The following is a 20,662-nucleotide window of genomic DNA, read 5'->3' as shown; positions in this document are numbered from 1 at the left end:
AGCACGGCCAATCCACCCTAACCCGCACATCCCTGGGCACTACGGGACAATTTAGCACGGCCAATCCCACCCTAACCTGCACATCCCCGGGCACGACGGAGACAATTTAGCACGGCCAATCCCACCCTAACCTGCACATTCCTGGGCACTACGGGGACAATTTAGCATGGCCAATCCCACCCTAACCTGCACATCCCTGGGCACTACAGGACAATTTAGCACGGCCAATCCCACCCAAACCTGCACCTCCCTGGGCACTACGGGGACAATTTAGCGCGGCCAATCCACCCTAACCTGCACATCCCTGGGCACTATGGGGACAATTTAGCACGGCCAATCCACCCTAACCCGCACATCCCTGGGCACTACAGGACAATTTAGCAAGGCCAATCCCACCCAAACCTGCACATCCCTGGGCACTACGGGGACAATTTAGCACGGCCAATACCACCCTAACGTGCACATCCCTGGGCACTACGGGGACAATTTAGCACGGCCAATCCCACCCTAACCTGCACATCCCTGGGCACTACGGGGACAATTTAGCACAGCCAATCCACCCTAACCTGCACATCCCTGGGCACTACGGGGACAATTTAGCACGGCCAATCCACCCTAACCCGCACATCCCTGGGCACTATGGGACAATTTAGAACGGCCAATCCACCCTAACCCGCACATCCCTGGGCACTACGGGACAATTTAGCACGGCCAATCCCACCCTAACCTGCACATCCCCGGGCACGACGGAGACAATTTAGCACGGCCAATCCCACCCTAACCTGCACATCCCTGGGCACTACGGGACAATTTAGCACGGCCAATCCCACCCTAACCTGCACATTCCAGGGAACTACGGGACAATTTAGCACGGCCAATCCACCCTAACCTGCACATCCCTGGGCACTACAGGACAATTTAGCATGGCCAATCTCACCCTAACCTGCACATCCCTGGGTACTACGGGAACAATTTAGCATGGCCAATCTCACCCTAACCTACACATCCCTGGGCACTACGGGACAATTTAGCACGGCCAATCCCAGCCTAACCTGCACATCCCTGGGCACTACGGGGACAATTTAGCACGGCCAATCCCACCCGAACCTGCACATCCCTGGGCACTACGGGGACAATTTAGCACGGCCAATCCACTCTAACCCGCACATCCCTGGGCACTACGGGACAATTTAGCACGGCCAATCCACCCTAACACGCACATCCCTGGGCACTACAGGACAATTTAGCACGGCCAATCCCACCCTAACCCGCACATCCCTGGACACTACGGGGGCAATTTAGCACGGCCAATCCCACCCTAACCTGCACATCCCTGGGCACTAAGGGACAATTTAGCATGGCCAATCCCACCCTAACCTGCACATCCCTGGGTACTATGGAACAATTTAGCACGGCCAATCCCCGCCTAACCTGCACATCCCTGGGCACTACGGGACAATTAAGCACAGCCAATCCACCCTAACCTGCACATCCCTGGGCACTATGGGGACAATTGAGCACGGCCAATCCCACCCTAACCTGCACATCCCCGGGCACGACGGAGACAATTTAGCACGGCCAATCCCACCCTAACCTGCACATCCCTGGGCACTACGGGACAATTTAGCACGGCCAATCCCACCCTAACCTGCACATTCCTGGGAACTACGGGACAATTTAGCACGGCCAATCCACCCTAACCCGCACATCCCTGGGCACTACAGGACAATTTAGCATGGCCAATCTCACCCTAACCTGCACATCCCTGGGCACTACAGGACAATTTAGCACGGCCAATCCCACCCTAACCTACACATCCCTGGGCACTACGGGGACAATTTAGCATGGCCAATCCCACCCTAACCTGCACATCCCTGGGCACTACAGGACAATTTAGCACGGCCAATCCCACCCAAACCTGCACCTCCCTGGGCACTACGGGGACAATTTAGCACGGCCAATCCCACCCTAACCTGCATATCCCTGGGCACTACGTGACAATTTAGCACGACCAATCCCACCCTAACCTGCACATCCCTGGGCATTATGGAACAATTTAGCACGGCCCATCCACCCTAACCCGCACATCCCTGGGCACTACAGGACAATTTAGCAAGGCCAATTCCACCCTAACCTGCACATCCCTGGGCACTACAGGACAATTTAGCATGGCCAATCCACCCTAACCTGCACATCCCTGGGCACTATGGGGACAATTTAGCGCGGCCAATCCACCCTAACCTGCACATCCCTGGGCACTATGGGGACAATTTAGCACGGCCAATCCACCCTAACCCGCACATCCCGGGGCACTACAGGACAATTTAGCACGGCCAATCCCACCCTAACCTGCACATCCCTGGGCACTACGGGGACAATTTAGCACGGCCAATACCACCCTAACGTGCACATCCCTGGGCACTACGGGGACAATTTAGCACGGCCAATCCCACCCTAACCTGCACATCCCTGGGCACTACGGGGACAATTTAGCACAGCCAATCCACCCTAACCTGCACATCCCTGGGCACTACGGGGACAATTTAGCACGGCCAATCCACCCTAACCCGCACATCCCTGGGCACTATGGGACAATTTAGAACGGCCAATCCACCCTAACCCGCACATCCCTGGGCACTACGGGACAATTTAGCACGGCCAATCCCACCCTAACCTGCACATCCCCGGGCACGACGGAGACAATTTAGCACGGCCAATCCCACCCTAACCTGCACATCCCTGGGCACTACGGGACAATTTAGCACGGCCAATCCCACCCTAACCTGCACATTCCTGGGAACTACGGGACAATTTAGCACGGCCAATCCACCCTAACCTGCACATCCCTGGGCACTATGGGACAATTTAGCACGGCCAATCCACCCTAACCTGCACATCCCTGGGCACTACAGGACAATTTAGCATGGCCAATCTCACCCTAACCTGCACATCCCTGGGTACTACGGGCACAATTTAGCATGGCCAATCTCACCCTAACCTACACATCCCTGGGCACTACGGGACAATTTAGCACGGCCAATCCCAGCCTAACCTGCACATCCCTGGGCACTACGGGGACAATTTAGCACGGCCAATCCCACCCTAACCTGCACATCCCTGGGCACTACGGGGACAATTTAGCACGGCCAATCCACTCTAACCCGCACATCCCTGGGCACTACGGGACAATTTAGCACGGCCAATCCACCCTAACCCGCACATCCCTGGGCACTACAGGACAATTTAGCACGGCCAATCCCACCCTAACCCGCACATCCCTGGACACTACGGGGGCAATTTAGCACGGCCAATCCCACCCTAACCTGCACATCCCTGGGCACTACGGGACAATTTAGCATGGCCAATCCCACCCTAACCTGCACATCCCTGGGTACTATGGAACAATTTAGCACGGCCAATCCCCGCCTAACCTGCACATCCCTGGGCACTACGGGACAATTTAGCACAGCCAATCCACCCTAACCTGCACATCCCTGGGCACTATGGGGACAATTTAGCACGGCCAATCCCACGCTAACCTGCACATCCCTGGGCACTACGGGGACAATTTAGCATGGCCAATCCCACCCTAACCTGCACATCCCTGGGTACTATGGAACAATTTAGCACGGCCAATCCCCGCCTAACCTGCACATCCCTGGGCACTACGGGACAATTTAGCACGGCCAATCCCACCCTAACCTGCACATCCCTGGGTACTATGGAACAATTTAGCACGGCCAATCCACCCTAACCTGCACATCCCTGGGCACTATGGGGACAATTGAGCACGGCCAATCTCACCCTAACCTGCACATCCCTGGGCACTACGGGGACAATTTAGCACGGCCAATCCCACCCTAACCCGCACATCCCGGGGCACTACAGGACAATTTAGCACGGCCAATCCCACCCTAACCTGCATATCCCTGGGCACTACGGGGACAATTTAGCACGGCCAATACCACCCTAACGTGCACATCCCTGGGCACTACGGGGACAATTTAGCACGGCCAATCCCACCCTAACCTGCACATCCCTGGGCACTACGGGGACAATTTAGCACAGCCAATCCACCCTAACCTGCACATCCCTGGGCACTACGGGGACAATTTAGCACGGCCAGTCCACCCTAACCCGCACATCCCTGGGCACTATGGGACAATTTAGCACGGCCAATCCACCCTAACCCGCACATCCCTGGGCACTACGGGACAATTTAGCACGGCCAATCCCACCCTAACCTGCACATCCCCGGGCACGACGGAGACAATTTAGCACGGCCAATCCCACCCTAACCTGCACATTCCTGGGAACTACGGGACAATTTAGCACGGCCAATCCACCCTAACCTGCACATCCCTGGGCACTATGGGACAATTTAGCACGGCCAATCCACCCTAACCCGCACATCCCTGGGCACTACAGGACAATTTAGCATGGCCAATCTCACCCTAACCTGCACATCCCTGGGCACTACAGGACAATTTAGCACGGCCAATCCCACCCTAACCTACACATCCCTGGGCACTACGGGGACAATTTAGCACGGCCAATCCCACCCAAACCTGCACCTCCCTGGGCACTACGGGGACAATTTAGCACGGCCAATCCCACCCTAACCTGCATATCCCTGGGCACTACGTGACAATTTAGCACGACCAATCCCACCCTAACCTGCACATCCCTGGGCACTATGGAACAATTTAGCACGGCCCATCCACCCTAACCTGCACATCCCTGGGCACTATGGGGACAATTTAGCACGGCCAATCCACCCTAACCCGCACATCCCTGGGCACTACAGGACAATTTAGCACGGCCAATCCCACCCTAACCTGCACATCCCTGGGCACTACAGGACAATTTAGCATGGCCAATCCACCCTAACCTGCACATCCCTGGGCACTATGGGGACAATTTAGCGCGGCCAATCCACCCTAACCTGCACATCCCTGGGCACTATGGGGACAATTTAGCACGGCCAATCCACCCTAACCCACACATCCCTGGGCACTACGGGACAATTTAGCACGGCCAATCCCACCCTAACCTGCACATCCCCGGGCACGACGGAGACAATTTAGCACGGCCAATCCCACCCTAACCTGCACATCCCTGGGCACTACGGGACAATTTAGCACGGCCAATCCCACCCTAACCTGCACATTCCTGGGAACTACGGGACAATTTAGCACGGCCAATCCACCCTAACCTGCACATCCCTGGGCACTATGGGACAATTTAGCACGGCCAATCCACCCTAACCTGCACATCCCTGGGCACTACAGGACAATTTAGCATGGCCAATCTCACCCTAACCTGCACATCCCTGGGTACTACGGGCACAATTTAGCATGGCCAATCTCACCCTAACCTACACATCCCTGGGCACTACGGGACAATTTAGCACGGCCAATCCCAGCCTAACCTGCACATCCCTGGGCACTACGGGGACAATTTAGCACGGCCAATCCCACCCTAACCTGCACATCCCTGGGCACTACGGGGACAATTTAGCACGGCCAATCCACTCTAACCCGCACATCCCTGGGCACTACGGGACAATTTAGCACGGCCAATCCACCCTAACCCGCACATCCCTGGGCACTACAGGACAATTTAGCACGGCCAATCCCACCCTAACCCGCACATCCCTGGACACTACGGGGGCAATTTAGCACGGCCAATCCCACCCTAACCTGCACATCCCTGGGCACTACGGGACAATTTAGCACGGCCAATACCACCCTAACCTGCACATCCCCGGGCACGACGGAGACAATTTAGCACGGCCAATCCCACCCTAACCTGCACATTCCTGGGAACTACGGGACAATTTAGCACGGCCAATCCACCCTAACCTGCACATCCCTGGGCACTATGGGACAATTTAGCACGGCCAATCCACCCTAACCCGCACATCCCTGGGCACTACAGGACAATTTAGCATGGCCAATCTCACCCTAACCTGCACATCCCTGGGCACTACAGGACAATTTAGCACGGCCAATCCCACCCTAACCTACACATCCCTGGGCACTACGGGGACAATTTAGCATGGCCAATCCCACCCTAACCTGCACATCCCTGGGCACTACAGGACAATTTAGCACGGCCAATCCCACCCAAACCTGCACCTCCCTGGGCACTACGGGGACAATTTAGCACGGCCAATCCCACCCTAACCTGCATATCCCTGGGCACTACGTGACAATTTAGCACGACCAATCCCACCCTAACCTGCACATCCCTGGGCACTATGGAACAATTTAGCACGGCCCATCCACCCTAACCTGCACATCCCTGGGCACTATGGGGACAATTTAGCACGGCCAATCCACCCTAACCCGCACATCCCTGGGCACTACAGGACAATTTAGCACGGCCAATCCCACCCTAACCTGCACATCCCTGGGCACTACAGGACAATTTAGCATGGCCAATCCACCCTAACCTGCACATCCCTGGGCACTATGGGGACAATTTAGCGCGGCCAATCCACCCTAACCTGCACATCCCTGGGCACTATGGGGACAATTTAGCACGGCCAATCCACCCTAACCCGCACATCCCGGGGCACTACAGGACAATTTAGCAAGGCCAATCCCACCCTAACCTGCACATCCCTGGGCACTACGGGGACAATTTAGCACGGCCAATCCCACCCTAACCTGCACATCCCTGGGCACTACGGGGACAATTTAGCACAGCCAATCCACCCTAACCTGCACATCCCTGGGCACTACGGGGACAATTTAGCACAGCCAATCCACCCTAACCTGCACATCCCTGGGCACTACGGGGACAATTTAGCACGGCCAATCCACCCTAACCCGCACATCCCAGTGCACTATGGGACAATTTAGAACGGCCAATCCACCCTAACCCGCACATCCCTGGGCACTACGGGACAATTTAGCACGGCCAATCCCACCCTAACCTGCACATCCCCGGGCACGACGGAGACAATTTAGCACGGCCAATCCCACCCTAACCTGCACAACCCTGGGCACTACGGGACAATTTAGCACGGCCAATCCCACCCTAACCTGCACATTCCTGGGAACTAAGGGACAATTTAGCACGGCCAATCCACCCTAACCTGCACATCCCTGGGCACTATGGGACAATTTAGCACGGCCAATCCACCCTAACCTGCACATCCCTGGGCACTACAGGACAATTTAGCATGGCCAATCTCACCCTAACCTGCACATCCCTGGGTACTACGGGCACAATTTAGCATGGCCAATCTCACCCTAACCTACACATCCCTGGGCACTACGGGACAATTTAGCACGGCCAATCCCAGCCTAACCTGCACATCCCTGGGCACTACGGGGACAATTTAGCACGGCCAATCCCACCCTAACCTGCACATCCCTGGGCACTACGGGGACAATTTAGCACGGCCAATCCACTCTAACCCGCACATCCCTGGGCACTACGGGACAATTTAGCACGGCCAATCCACCCTAACCCGCACATCCCTGGGCACTACAGGACAATTTAGCACGGCCAATCCCACCCTAACCCGCACATCCCTGGACACTACGGGGGCAATTTAGCACGGCCAATCCCACCCTAACCTGCACATCCCTGGGCACTACGGGACAATTTAGCATGGCCAATCCCACCCTAACCTGCACATCCCTGGGTACTATGGAACAATTTAGCACGGCCAATCCCCGCCTAACCTGCACATCCCTGGGCACTACGGGACAATTTAGCACAGCCAATCCACCCTAACCTGCACATCCCTGGGCACTATGGGGACAATTGAGCACGGCCAATCCCACCCTAAACTGCACATCCCTGGGCACTACGGGGACAATTTAGCACGGCCAATCCCACCCTAACCTGCACATCCCTGGGCACTACGGGGACAATTTAGCATGGCCAATCCCACCCTAACCTGCACATCCCTGGGTACTATGGAACAATTTAGCACGGCCAATCCCCGCCTAACCTGCACATCCCTGGGCACTACGGGACAATTTAGCACGGCCAATCCCACCCTAACCTGCACATCCCTGGGTACTATGGAACAATTTAGCACGGCCAATCCACCCTAACCTGCACATCCCTGGGCACTATGGGGACAATTGAGCACGGCCAATCTCACCCTAACCTGCACATCCCTGGGCACTACGTGGACAATTTAGCACGGCCAATCCCACCCTAACCCGCACATCCCTGGGCACTACGGGGACAATTTAGCACGGCCAATCCCACCCTAACCTGCACATCCCTGGGCACTACGGGGACAATTTAGCACGGCCAATCCCACCCTAACCTGGACATCCCTGGGCACTACGGGGACAATTTAGCACGGCCAATCCACCCTAACCTGTACATCCCTGGGCACTACGGGGACAATTTAGCACGGGGCCAATCCCACCCTAACCTGTACATCCCTGGGCACTACGGGACAATTTAGCATGGCCAATCCCACCCTAACCTGCACATCCCTGGGCACTTTGGGGACAATTTAGCACGGCCAATCCCACCCTAACCTGCACATCCCTGGGCACTATGGGGACAATTTAGCACGGCCAATCCCACCCTAACCTGCAGGTCCCCATTGGGTGTGCCCACTCTCCAGGAGGTGTTGACAAACATGGAAAGGTTTGGGGGGGGCGGGGTTGGGTTTGGGGCTGAATGGCCTCTCTGCAAGCCATAAAGCAGGGTGGGGACAGGGTCCCACACCATCTCACCGAAGAGAAACCCCCTCCCCCTTTTTTTTTCCTCCTGTTTGCTTGGAAAGGGATTCAATGCAAAATCAATTCCCCCCCCCCAATTGGGGTTGACAGGGTGGGGCTGGGGGAAGAGACTACAACCCCCAGGAGGCTTTGCGGTGGGCGCGGTGACGTCACGCCGGGGGGGAACGGACGAACGCGGTGACGTTGCGTCGAAGGGCGCGGCGGCTCAGATCTCGCGATACCTGACCTCAGGCCCCGCCCCCATCCTCGCGGACCGGCGGCCGTTGAACGGCTCAGTCGGGAGGCGTCCATCTTCTGCTGCCGGCGGATCCAACAGCCAGCATCCCGCCGGAGGGACGATGGCGGATCCTAAATACGCCAACCTACCGGGCATCGTGAGTGGCGCCTGCCTTGTTTTTCTTTTAACCTCCTCCCGCCTGGCGTTTTAAAACCGCCCGTGGTGTGTTTTTATTTCTCGTCGGGAAACCAAAAGGGCGGGGCGGGGCGGGGCCCTTTTTTCTTTAACTCCACCCCCTCCGCCGCCGCCGCCGCAAAGGACGGCGGGCAGGCTCGGCGCCGGCCACGCCCCTTCCCCGTGGACCCGCCCCTGATTGTCCCGAAGCACCGCCCTCTTCCCCGCCCCCCCTCCCTCCCTCCGACCTGAGTCTGGTCGACGCCCCGCCCCCCTCATTGTCCAGAAGCACCGCCCACTCCTGTCAGCCTCCGGCCCATTGGTGGATTGCCGCCCCGCCCCCCCTCATTGTTCACCCAAGGCGCGCCCCTTCTCATCCTCCCCCGCCCATTGGTTGCGAGCAGTCCCGCCCCTCTGTCTACTTTTCCCCGCCCCTCCCAGGCCCGCTGACCATTGGCTGGCCGTAGTCCCGCCCCTTCTTTCGCCCATTGGTTGTTCAAAGCCCTCTGAGACTCCTTCTTCCATTGGTTGTTTCAGTCACCACCCCCCCCATTGTCCGCAGGTGGCCCCTCCCCTGCCGCCTCTGAGACCTACCCCTCCCAACCCCTTCTCGTTGATTGGTTCATCTCAGCCCTGCACCCATTGTCAACAAGCCCCGCCCACTCTGGTGCCCCCAAGCCCATTGGTTATCCAAGGCCCCGCCCATTTTCCCCACCCCATGGCCTCCCAAACTCATACCCTCCCTCACCCATTGGTTAGTCCAGGTCCCACCCACCTCATTGTCCTCCCTCATGGCCCTACCCCCCTCCCATTGTCTCTGTGACCCTCCCCCACCCATTGGCTAATCCAGGCCCCACCCACCTCACTGTCCTCCCTCATGGCCATACACCCCTCCCATTGTCCCTGTGACCCTCCCCCACCCATTGGCTAATCCAGGCCCCACCCACATCATTGTCCTCCCTCATGGCCCTACCCCCCATTGTCCCTGTGACCCCCTGCCCTGTGAGCCTCACTCACCCATTGGCTAATCCAGGCCCCACCCACCTCACTGTCCTCCCTCATGGTCCTACCCCCCTCCCATTGTCCCTGTGACCCTCCCTCACCCATTGGCTAATCCAGGCCCCACCCACTTCACTGTCCTCCCTCATGGCCCTACCCCCCATTGTCCCTGTGACCCGCCGCCCTGTGACCCTCCCTCACCCATTGGCTAATCCAGGCCCCACCCACTTCACTGTCCTCCCTCATGGCCCTACCCCCCATTGTCCCTGTGACCCCCTGCCCTGTGAGCCTCCCTCACCCATTGGCTAATCCAGGCCCCACCCACCTCACTGTCCTCCCTCATGGCCCTACCCCCCTCCCATTGTACCTGTAACCCTTCCCCACCCATTGGCTAATCCAGGCCCCACCCACCTCACTGTCCTCCCTCATGGCCCTACCCCCCATTGTCCCTGTGACCCCCTGCCCTGTGAGCCTCCCTCACCCATTGGCTAATCCAGGCCCCACCCACCTCACTGTCCTCCCTCATGGTCCTACCCCCCTCCCATTGTCCCTGTGACCCTCCCTCACCCATTGGCTAATCCAGGCCCCACCCACTTCACTGTCCTCCCTCATGGCCCTACCCCCCATTGTCCCTGTGACCCCCTGCCCTGTGAGCCTCCCTCACCCATTGGCTAATCCAGGCCCCACCCACCTCACTGTCCTCCCTCATGGCCCTACCCCCCTCCCATTGTACCTGTGACCCTCCCCCACCCATTGGCTAATCCAGGCCCCACCCACCTCACTGTCCTCCCTCATGGCCCTACCCCCCATTGTCCCTGTGACCCCCTGCCCTGTGAGCCTCCCTCACCCATTGGCTAATCCAGGCCCCACCCACCTCACTGTCCTCCCTCATGGCCCTACCCCCCTCCCATTGTACCTGTGACCCTCCCCCACCCATTGGCTAATCCAGGCCCCACCCACCTCACTGTCCTCCCTCATGGCCCTACCCCCCATTGTCCCTGTGACCCCCTGCCCTGTGAGCTTCCCTCACCCATTGGCTAATCCAGGCCCCACCCACTTCACTGTCCTCCCTCATGGCCCTCACCCCCTCCCATTGTCCCTGTGACCCGCCGCCCTGTGACCCTCCCTCACCCATTGGCTAATCCAGGCCCCACCCATTTCACTGTCCTCCCTCATGGCCCTCACCCCCTCCCATTGTCCCTGTGACCCGCCGCCCTGTGACCCTCCCTCACCCATTGGCTAATCCAGGCCCCACCCATTTCACTGTCCTCCCTCATGGCCCTCACCCCCTCCCATTGTCCCTGTGACCCGCCGCCCTGTGACCCTCCCTCACCCATTGGCTAATCCAGGCCCCACCCATTTCACTGTCCTCCCTCATGGCCCTACCCCCCTCCCATTGTCCCTGTGACCAGCCGCCCCGTGACCCTCCCTCACCCATTGGCTAATCCAGGCCCCACCCACCTCACTGTCCTCCCTCATGGCCCTACCCCCCTCCCATTGTCCCTGTGACCCCCTGCCCTGTGCGCCTCCCTCACCCATTGGCTAATCCAGGCCCCATCCACCTCACTGTCCTCCCTCATGGCCCTACCCCCCTCCCATTGTCCCTGTGACCCCCTGCCCTGTGAGCCTCCCTCACCCATTGGCTAATCCAGGTCCCACCCACCACCTTGTCCTTCATGACCTGTGGTCCTCAGACCCGCCCCTTTCCACCCCCTCACCAATTGGTTGTTTAAAGCCCCACCTCCATTGTCCACAAGACCCGCCCCCCCTCTGACCCATCAGGATGTTGCGTGGTACGGAGGGAAGGTCCAACCAGGAAAGGCTGAGGGACTTGAGGCTGTTTTCGTTAGAGAGAAGAAGTTTGAGAGCTGGCTTAATTGAGACATACAAGATAATCAGAGGGTTGGATAGGGTGGACAGAGAGAGCCTTTCTCCCTGCATGGTGATGGTTAGCGTGAAGGGCAGTAGCTTTAAATCGAGGGGTGATAGATACAGGACAGAGGTCAGAGGTAGTCTCTTTACTCAGAGTGGTAGGGGCGTGGAACACACTGCCTGCAACAGTTGCAGACCCGCCGAAAGTGGGTACAGCAGATGCTGGAGATTGGAGACAAGATCAGAGTGGCGCTGGCAAAGCCACAGCAGGTCAGGCAGCCTCCGAGGAGCAGGCGAATCGACGTTTCGGGCAAAAGTCCTTCATCAGGATTCCTGTCGCTTTTCCCGCTCCTCGGATGCCGCCTGGCCTGCTGTGCCTTTCCCGCACCACTCTGATCTTGACTCGCCAACTTTAGGGGCGTTTAGACAAATACATGGATGATAATTGAACGGTTTGAGGTTAGATGGGCTTCAGATTGGTTTCACAGGTCGACGCAACATTGAGGGTGCTGCATTGTAATGTTCGATGTTCTATTAGTTGTTCAGAGCCCAGCCTCCATTGCCCCCACAATGCCATCCTCCCTCTTGCCCCAACAAGGCCCCTCCACACATTGTCCCTGAGCCCTCACCCCATAGGCCTGAATTGATTTATTGGTGCCCCATATCCCCGGATGCAGGGAGCAGTATTATTTTGCGTGCTTGCCAGTTCAAATCACACCTCCCGTAAGTACAAGAAGAAAGCGAGGACTGAAGATGCTGGAGATTGGAGTCGAAGAGTGTGTTGCTGGGGACGCTCAGCCACTCACCCACCATCCGAGCACCAGGAGAGTTGATGTTTGGAGTGCAGGCTCTTTGTTCCAGATGAAGAGCTAATGTTCGAAACGTTGACACTCCTACACCTCGGATGCTGTCTGAACAGTTGTGCTTTTCCAGCACCACACTCTGTGTCTCCCGTGATAACATTGTTGTTACCCCACGAGAGAGATCAGCTCTAACATATGAGAGGGCTGTTCAATGTGTCTGATAATGGCAGGGAAGGGGCTGTTCCTAAATCTGTCAGGCGGGGGGGGGGGGGGGGGGGGGGAAGGGGCTGTTCATGAATCTGTCAGGGTGGGGGAAGGGGCTGTTCCTGAATCTGTCAGGGCGGGGGGGGAAGGGGCTGTTCCTGAATCTGTCAGGTCGGGGAGGAAGGAGCTGTTCCTGAATCTGTCAGGGCGGGGTGGGGGAAGGGGCTGTTCCTGAATCTGTCAGGGTGGGGGAAGGGGCTGTTCCTGAATCTGTCAGGGTGGGGGAAGGGGCTGTTCCTGAATCTGTCAGGGTGGGGGGGAAGGGGCTGTTCCTGAATCTGTCAGGGTGGGGGAAGGGGCTGTTCCTGAATCTGTCAGGGTGGGGGAAGGGGCTGTTCCTGAATCTGTCAGGGTGGGGGAAGGGGCTGTTCCTGAATCTGTCAGGGTGGGGGAAGGGGCTGTTCCTGAATCTGTCAGGGTAAGGGGGAAGGGGCTGTTCCTGAATCTGTCAGGGCGGGGGGGAAGGGGCTGTTCCTGAATCTGTCAGGGTGGGGGGGGGGGGGAAGGAGCTGTTCCTGAATCTGTCAGGGCGGGGGGGGGGGGAAGGGGCTGTTCCTGAATCTGTCAGGGTGGGGGAAGGGGCTGTTCCTGAATCTGTCAGGGTGGGGGAAGGGGCTGTTCCTGAATCTGTCAGGGTAAGGGGGAAAGGGCTGTTCCTGAATCTGTCAGGGCGGGGGGGAAGGAGCTGTTCCTGAATCTGTCAGGGCGGGGGGGAAAGAGCTGTTCCTGAATCTGTCAGGGCGGGGGGGGGGGGGAAGGGGCTGTTCCTGAATCTGTCAGGGTGGGGGGAAGGGGCAGTTCCTGAATCTGTCAGGGCGGGGGGAAGGGGCTGTTCCTGAATCTGTCAGGGTGGGGGGGGGGGGGGGGAAGGAGCTGTTCCTGAATCTGTCAGGGTGGGGGAAGGGGCTGTTCCTGCATCTGTCAGGGTGGGGGGAAGGAGCTGTTCCTGAATCTGTCAGGGCGGGGGGGGGGAAGGGGCTGTTCCTGAATCTGTCAGGGCGGGGGGGGGGAATTGGGCTGTTCCTGAATCTGTCAGGGTGGGGGGAAGGGGCTGATCCTGAATCTGTCAGGGTGGGGGGAAGGAGGTGTTCCTGAATCTGTCAGGGTGGGGGAAGGGGCTGTTCCTGAATCTGTCAGGGTGGGGGAAGGGGCTGTTCCTGAATCTATCAGGGTGGGGAAAGGAGCTGATCCTGGATCTGTCAGGGTGGGGGGGAAGGGGCTGTTCCTGAATCTGTCAGGGTGGGTGGGGGGGAAGGAGCTGTTCCTGAATCTGTCAGGGCGGGGGAAGGGGCTGATCCTGAATCTGTCAGGGTGGGGGGAAGGGGCTGTTCCTGAATCTGTCAGGGTGGGGGGGAAGGGGCTGATCCTGAATCTGTCAGGGTGGGGGAAGGGGCTGATCCTGAATCTGTCAGGGCGGGGGGGAAGGAGCTGTTCCTGAATCTGTCAGGGCGGGGGGGAAAGGGGCTGTTCCTGAATCTGTCAGGGTGGGGGAAGGAGCTGTTCCTGCATCTGTCAGGGTGGGGGGGAAGGGGCTGTTCCTGAATCTGTCAGGGTGGGGGGAAGGGGCTGTTCCTGAATCTGTCAGGGCGGGGGGAAGGGGCTGTTCCTGAATCTGTCAGGGTGGGGAAAGGAGCTGTTCCTGAATCTGTCAGGGTGGGGGGAAGGGGCTGATCCTGAATCTGTCAGGGTGGGGGGAAGGGGCTGTTCCTGAATCTGTCAGGGTGGGGGGGAAGGGGCTGATCCTGAATCTGTCAGGGTGGGGGGAAGGAGCTGTTCCTGAATCTGTCAGGGTGGGGGGGAAGGAGCTGTTCCTGAATCTGTCAGGGTGGGGGGAAGGGGCTGATCCTGAATCTGTCAGGGTGGGGGGAAGGGGCTGTTCCTGAATCTGTCAGGGTGGGGGGGAAGGGGCTGATCCTGAATCTGTCAGGGTGGGGGGGAAGGAGCTGTTCCTGAATCTGTCAGGGTGGGGGGGAAGGAGCTGTTCCTGAATCTGTCAGGGTGGGGGGAAGGGGCTGATCCTGAATCTGTCAGGGTGGGGGGAAGGGGCTGTTCCTGAATCTGTCAGGGTGGGGGGGAAGGGGCTGATCCTGAATCTGTCAGGGTGGGGGGGAAGGAGCTGTACCTGCATCTGTCAGGGTGGGGGGGGAAGGAGCTGTACCTGCATCTGTCAGGGTGGGGGGAAGGGGCTGTTCCTGAATCTGTCAGGGCGGGGGGGAAGGAGCTGTTCCTGAATCTGTCAGGGCGCGTGGAAGGGACTGTTCCTGAATCTGTCAGGGTGGGGGGAAGGGGCTGTTCCTGAATCTGTCAGGGTGGGGGAAGGGGCTGTTACTGAATCTGTCATGGTGGGGGGAAGGGGCTGTTCCTGAATCTGTCAGGGTGGGGGGAAGGGGCTGTTCCTGAATCTGTCAGGGGGGGGGGGGGGGGGAAGGAGCTGTTCCTGAATCTGTCAGGGTGGGGGGTGGAGCTGTTCCTGAATCTGTCAGGGTGGGGGGAAGGAGCTGTTCCTGAATCTGTCAGGGCGGGGGGGAAGGGACTGTTCCTGAATCTGTCAGGGTGGGGATAGGAGCTGTTCCTGAATCTGTCAGGGTGGGGGGGAAGGGGCTGTTCCTGAATCTGTCAGGGTGGGGGGGAAGGGGCTGTTCCTGAATCTGTCAGGGTGGGGGGGGAAGGAGCTGTTCCTGAATCTGTCAGGGTGGGGGGAAGGGGCTGTTCCTGAATCTGTCAGGGTGGGGGAAGGGGCTGTTCCTGAATCTGTCAGGGTGGGGGAAGGGGCTGTTCCTGAATCTGTCAGGGTGGGGGGAAGGGGCTGTTCCTGAATCTGTCAGGGCGGGGGGGAAGGGGCAGTTCCTGAATCTGTCAGGCGGGGGGGGGGGAAGGGACTGTTCCTGAATCTGTCAGGGCGGGGGGGGGGGAAGGAGCTGTTCCTGAATCTGTCAGGGTGGGGGGGAAGGGGATGTTCCTGAATCTGTCAGGGCGGGGGGGGGGAAGGAGCTGTTCCTGAATCTGTCAGGGTGGGGGGAAGGGGCTGTTCCTGAACCTGTCAGGGTGGGGGGGAAGGGGCTGTTCCTGAATCTGTCAGGGTGGGGGGAAGGGGCTGTTCCTGAATCTGTCAGGGCGGGGGGGAAGGGACTGTTTCTGAATCTGTCAGGGTGGGGGAAGGGACTGTTTCTGAATCTGTCAGGGTGGGGGAAGGAGCTGTTCCTGAATCTGTCAGGGTGGGGGGTGGAGCTGTTCCTGAATCTGTCAGGGTGGGGGAAGGAGCTGTTCCTGAATCTGTCAGGGCAGGGGGAAGGAGCTGTTCCTGAATCTGTCAGGGTGGGGGGTGGAGCTGTTCCTGAATCTGTCAGGGTGGGGGAAGGAGCTGTTCCTGAATCTGTCAGGGTGGGGGGTGGAGCTGTTCCTGAATCTGTCAGGGTGGGGGAAGGAGCTGTTCCTGAATCTGTCAGGGCGGGGGGGAAGGGACTGTTCCTGAATCTGTCAGTGTGGGGGAAGGGACTGTTCCTGAATCTGTCAGGCGGGGGGGGGAAGGGACTGTTCCTGAATCTGTCAGGGTGGGGGGTGGAGCTGTTCCTGAATCTGTCAGGGTGGGGGGAAGGGACTGTTCCTGAAACTGTCAGGGCGGGGCAAGGGGCTGTTCCTGAATCTGTCAGGGCGGGGGGGAAGGGGCTGTTCCCGAATCTGTCAGGGCGGGGGGGAAGGGGCTGTTCCCGAATTTGTCAGGGTGGGGGGAAGGAGCTGTTCCTGAATCTGTCAGGGTGGGGGGAAGGAGCTGTTCCTGAATCTGTCAGGGTGGGGGGAAGGAGCTGTTCCTGAATCTGTCAGGGTGGGGAGGGGCTATTCCTGAATCTGTCAGGGTGGGGGGAATGGGCTTTTCCTGAATCTTTCAGGGCGGGGGGAAGGGGCTGTTCCTGAATCTGTCAGGGTGGGGGGAAGGGGCTGTTCCCGAATCTGTCAGGGCGGGGGGGAAGGGGCTGTTCCCGAATCTGTCAGGGCGGGGGGGAAGGGGCTGTTCCTGAATCTGTCAGGGTGGGGGAAGGAGTTGTTCCTGAATCTGCCAGGGTGGGGGGAAGGGACTGTTCCTGAAACTGTCAGGGCGGGGCAAGGGGCTGTTCCTGAATCTGTCAGGGCGGGGGGGAAGGGGCTGTTCCCGAATCTGTCAGGGCGGGGGGGGAAGGGGCTGTTCCTGAATCTGTCAGGGTGGGGGGAAGGAGTTGTTCCTGAATCTGCCAGGGTGGGGGGAAGGGACTGTTCCTAAAACTGTCAGGGTGGGGGGAAGGAGCTGTTCCTGAATCTGTCAGGGTGGGGGAAGGGGCTGTTCCTGAATCTGTCAGGGCGGGGGGGGAAGGAGCTGTTCCTGAATCTGTCAGGGTGGGGGGCAAGGGGCTGTTCCTGAATCTGTCAGGGTGGGGGGGAAGGAGCTGTTCCTGAATCTGTCAGGGCGGGGGGAAGGGGCTGTTCCTGAATCTGTCAGGGTGGGGATAGGAGCTGTTCCTGAATCTGTCAGGGTGGGGGGGAAGGGGCTGTTCCTGAATCTGTCAGGGTGGGGGAAGGGGCTGTTCCTGAATCTGTCAGGGTAAGGGGGAAGGGGCTGTTCCTGATTCTGTCAGGGTGGGGGGGGGGGGGAAGGGGCTGTTCCTGAATCTGTCAGGGTGGGGGAAGGGGCTGTTCCTGAATCTGTCAGGTAAGGGGGAAGGGGCTGTTCCTGAATCTGTCAGGGTGGGGGGAAGGGGCTGTTCCTGAATCTGTCAGGGTGGGGGAAGGGGCTGTTCCTGAATCTGTCAGGTAAGGGGGAAGGGGCTGTTCCTGAATCTGTCAGGGCGGGGGGGGAAGGGGCTGTTCCTGAATCTGTCAGGCGGGGGGGGGGAAGGGACTGTTCCTGAATCTGTCAGGGCGGGGGGGGGGGAAGGAGCTGTTCCTGAATCTGTCAGGGTGGGGGGGAAGGGGATGTTCCTGAATCTGTCAGGGCGGGGGGAAGGGGCTGTTCCTGAACCTGTCAGGGTGGGGGGGAAGGGGCTGTTCCTGAATCTGTCAGGGTGGGGGGAAGGGGCTGTTCCTGAATCTGTCAGGGCGGGGGGGAAGGGACTGTTTCTGAATCTGTCAGGGTGGGGGAAGGAGCTGTTCCTGAATCTGTCAGGGTGGGGGGTGGAGCTGTTCCTGAATCTGTCAGGGTGGGGGAAGGAGCTGTTCCTGAATCTGTCAGGGCAGGGGGAAGGGACTGTTCCTGAATCTGTCAGTGTGGGGGAAGGGACTGTTCCTGAATCTGTCAGGCGGGGGGGGGAAGGGACTGTTCCTGAATCTGTCAGGGTGGGGGGTGGAGCTGTTCCTGAATCTGTCAGGGTGGGGGGAAGGGACTGTTCCTGAAACTGTCAGGGCGGGGCAAGGGGCTGTTCCTGAATCTGTCAGGGTGGGGGGAAGGGACTGTTCCTGAAACTGTCAGGGCGGGGCAAGGGGCTGTTCCTGAATCTGTCAGGGCGGGGGGGAAGGAGCTGTTCCTGAATCTGTCAGGGTGGGGGGAAGGGACTGTTCCTGAAACTGTCAGGGCGGGGCAAGGGGCTGTTCCTGAATCTGTCAGGGCGGGGGGGAAGGGGCTGTTCCTGAAACTGTCAGGGCGGGGCAAGGGGCTGTTCCTGAATCTGTCAGGGCGGGGGGGAAGGGACTGTTCCTGAAACTGTCAGGGCGGGGCAAGGGGCTGTTCCTGAATCTGTCAGGGCGGGGGGGAAGGAGCTGTTCCTGAATCTGTCAGGGCGGGGGCGAAGGGGCTGTTCCCGAATCTGTCAGGGCGGGGGGGAAGGGGCTGTTCCCGAATCTGTCAGGGTGGGGAGGGGCTGTTCCTGAATCTGTCAGGGTGGGGGGGAAGGAGCTGTTCCTGAATCTGTCAGGGCAGGGGGAAGGAGCTGTTCCTGAATCTGTCAGGGTGGGGGGTGGAGCTGTTCCTGAATCTGTCAGGGTGGGGGAAGGAGCTGTTCCTGAATCTGTCAGGGTGGGGGGTGGAGCTGTTCCTGAATCTGTCAGGGTGGGGGAAGGAGCTGTTCCTGAATCTGTCAGGGCAGGGGGAAGGGACTGTTCCTGAATCTGTCAGTGTGGGGGAAGGGACTGTTCCTGAATCTGTCAGGCGGGGGGGGGAAGGGACTGTTCCTGAATCTGTCAGGGTGGGGGGTGGAGCTGTTCCTGAATCTGTCAGGGTGGGGGGAAGGGACTGTTCCTGAAACTGTCAGGGCGGGGCAAGGGGCTGTTCCTGAATCTGTCAGGGTGGGGGGAAGGGACTGTTCCTGAAACTGTCAGGGCGGGGCAAGGGGCTGTTCCTGAATCTGTCAGGGCGGGGGGGAAGGAGCTGTTCCCGAATCTGTCAGGGCGGGGGGGAAGGAGCTGTTCCTGAATCTGTCAGGGTGGGGGGAAGGGACTGTTCCTGAAACTGTCAGGGCGGGGCAAGGGGCTGTTCCTGAATCTGTCAGGGCGGGGGGGAAGGGGCTGTTCCTGAAACTGTCAGGGCGGGGCAAGGGGCTGTTCCTGAATCTGTCAGGGCGGGGGGGAAGGGACTGTTCCTGAAACTGTCAGGGCGGGGCAAGGGGCTGTTCCTGAATCTGTCAGGGCGGGGGGGAAGGAGCTGTTCCTGAATCTGTCAGGGCGGGGGCGAAGGGGCTGTTCCCGAATCTGTCAGGGCGGGGGGGAAGGGGCTGTTCCCGAATCTGTCAGGGTGGGGAGGGGCTGTTCCTGAATCTGTCAGGGTGGGGGGGAAGGAGCTGTTCCTGAATCTGTCAGGGCAGGGGGAAGGAGCTGTTCCTGAATCTGTCAGGGTGGGGGGTGGAGCTGTTCCTGAATCTGTCAGGGTGGGGGAAGGAGCTGTTCCTGAATCTGTCAGGGTGGGGGGTGGAGCTGTTCCTGAATCTGTCAGGGTGGGGGAAGGAGCTGTTCCTGAATCTGTCAGGGCAGGGGGAAGGGACTGTTCCTGAATCTGTCAGTGTGGGGGAAGGGACTGTTCCTGAATCTGTCAGGCGGGGGGGGGGAAGGGACTGTTCCTGAATCTGTCAGGGTGGGGGGTGGAGCTGTTCCTGAATCTGTCAGGGTGGGGGGAAGGGACTGTTCCTGAAACTGTCAGGGCGGGGCAAGGGGCTGTTCCTGAATCTGTCAGGGCGGGGGGGAAGGGGCTGTTCCCGAATCTGTCAGGGCGGGGGGGAAGGGGCTGTTCCCGAATCTGTCAGGGTGGGGGGAAGGAGCTGTTCCTGAATCTGTCAGGGTGGGGGGAAGGAGCTGTTCCTGAATCTGTCAGGGTGGGGGGAAGGAGCTGTTCCTGAATCTGTCAGGGTGGGGGGAATGGGCTTTTCCTGAATCTTTCAGGGCGGGGGGAAGGGGCTGTTCCTGAATCTGTCAGGGTGGGGGAAGGGGCTGTTCCTGAATCTGATGGGGGGGGGGGAAGGAGCTGTTCCGAATCTGTCAGGGCGGGGGAAGGGGCTATTCCTGAATCTGTCAGGGTGGGGGGAATGGGCTTTTCCTGAATCTTTCAGGGCGGGGGGAAGGGGCTGTTCCTGAATCTGTCAGGGTGGGGGGAAGGGGCTGTTCCCGAATCTGTCAGGGCGGGGGGGAAGGGGCTGTTCCCGAATCTGTCAGGG

Source organism: Chiloscyllium plagiosum, unplaced genomic scaffold (assembly GCF_037043375.1).
Source record: "Chiloscyllium plagiosum isolate Xiang-an unplaced genomic scaffold, Cpla_swu_hap1 HiC_scaffold_53Y, whole genome shotgun sequence".
Taxonomy (NCBI): Eukaryota; Metazoa; Chordata; class Chondrichthyes; order Orectolobiformes; family Hemiscylliidae; genus Chiloscyllium; species Chiloscyllium plagiosum.
The sequence above is the reverse complement of the archived record's forward strand: the minus strand, read 5'-3'. Positions refer to the sequence as shown.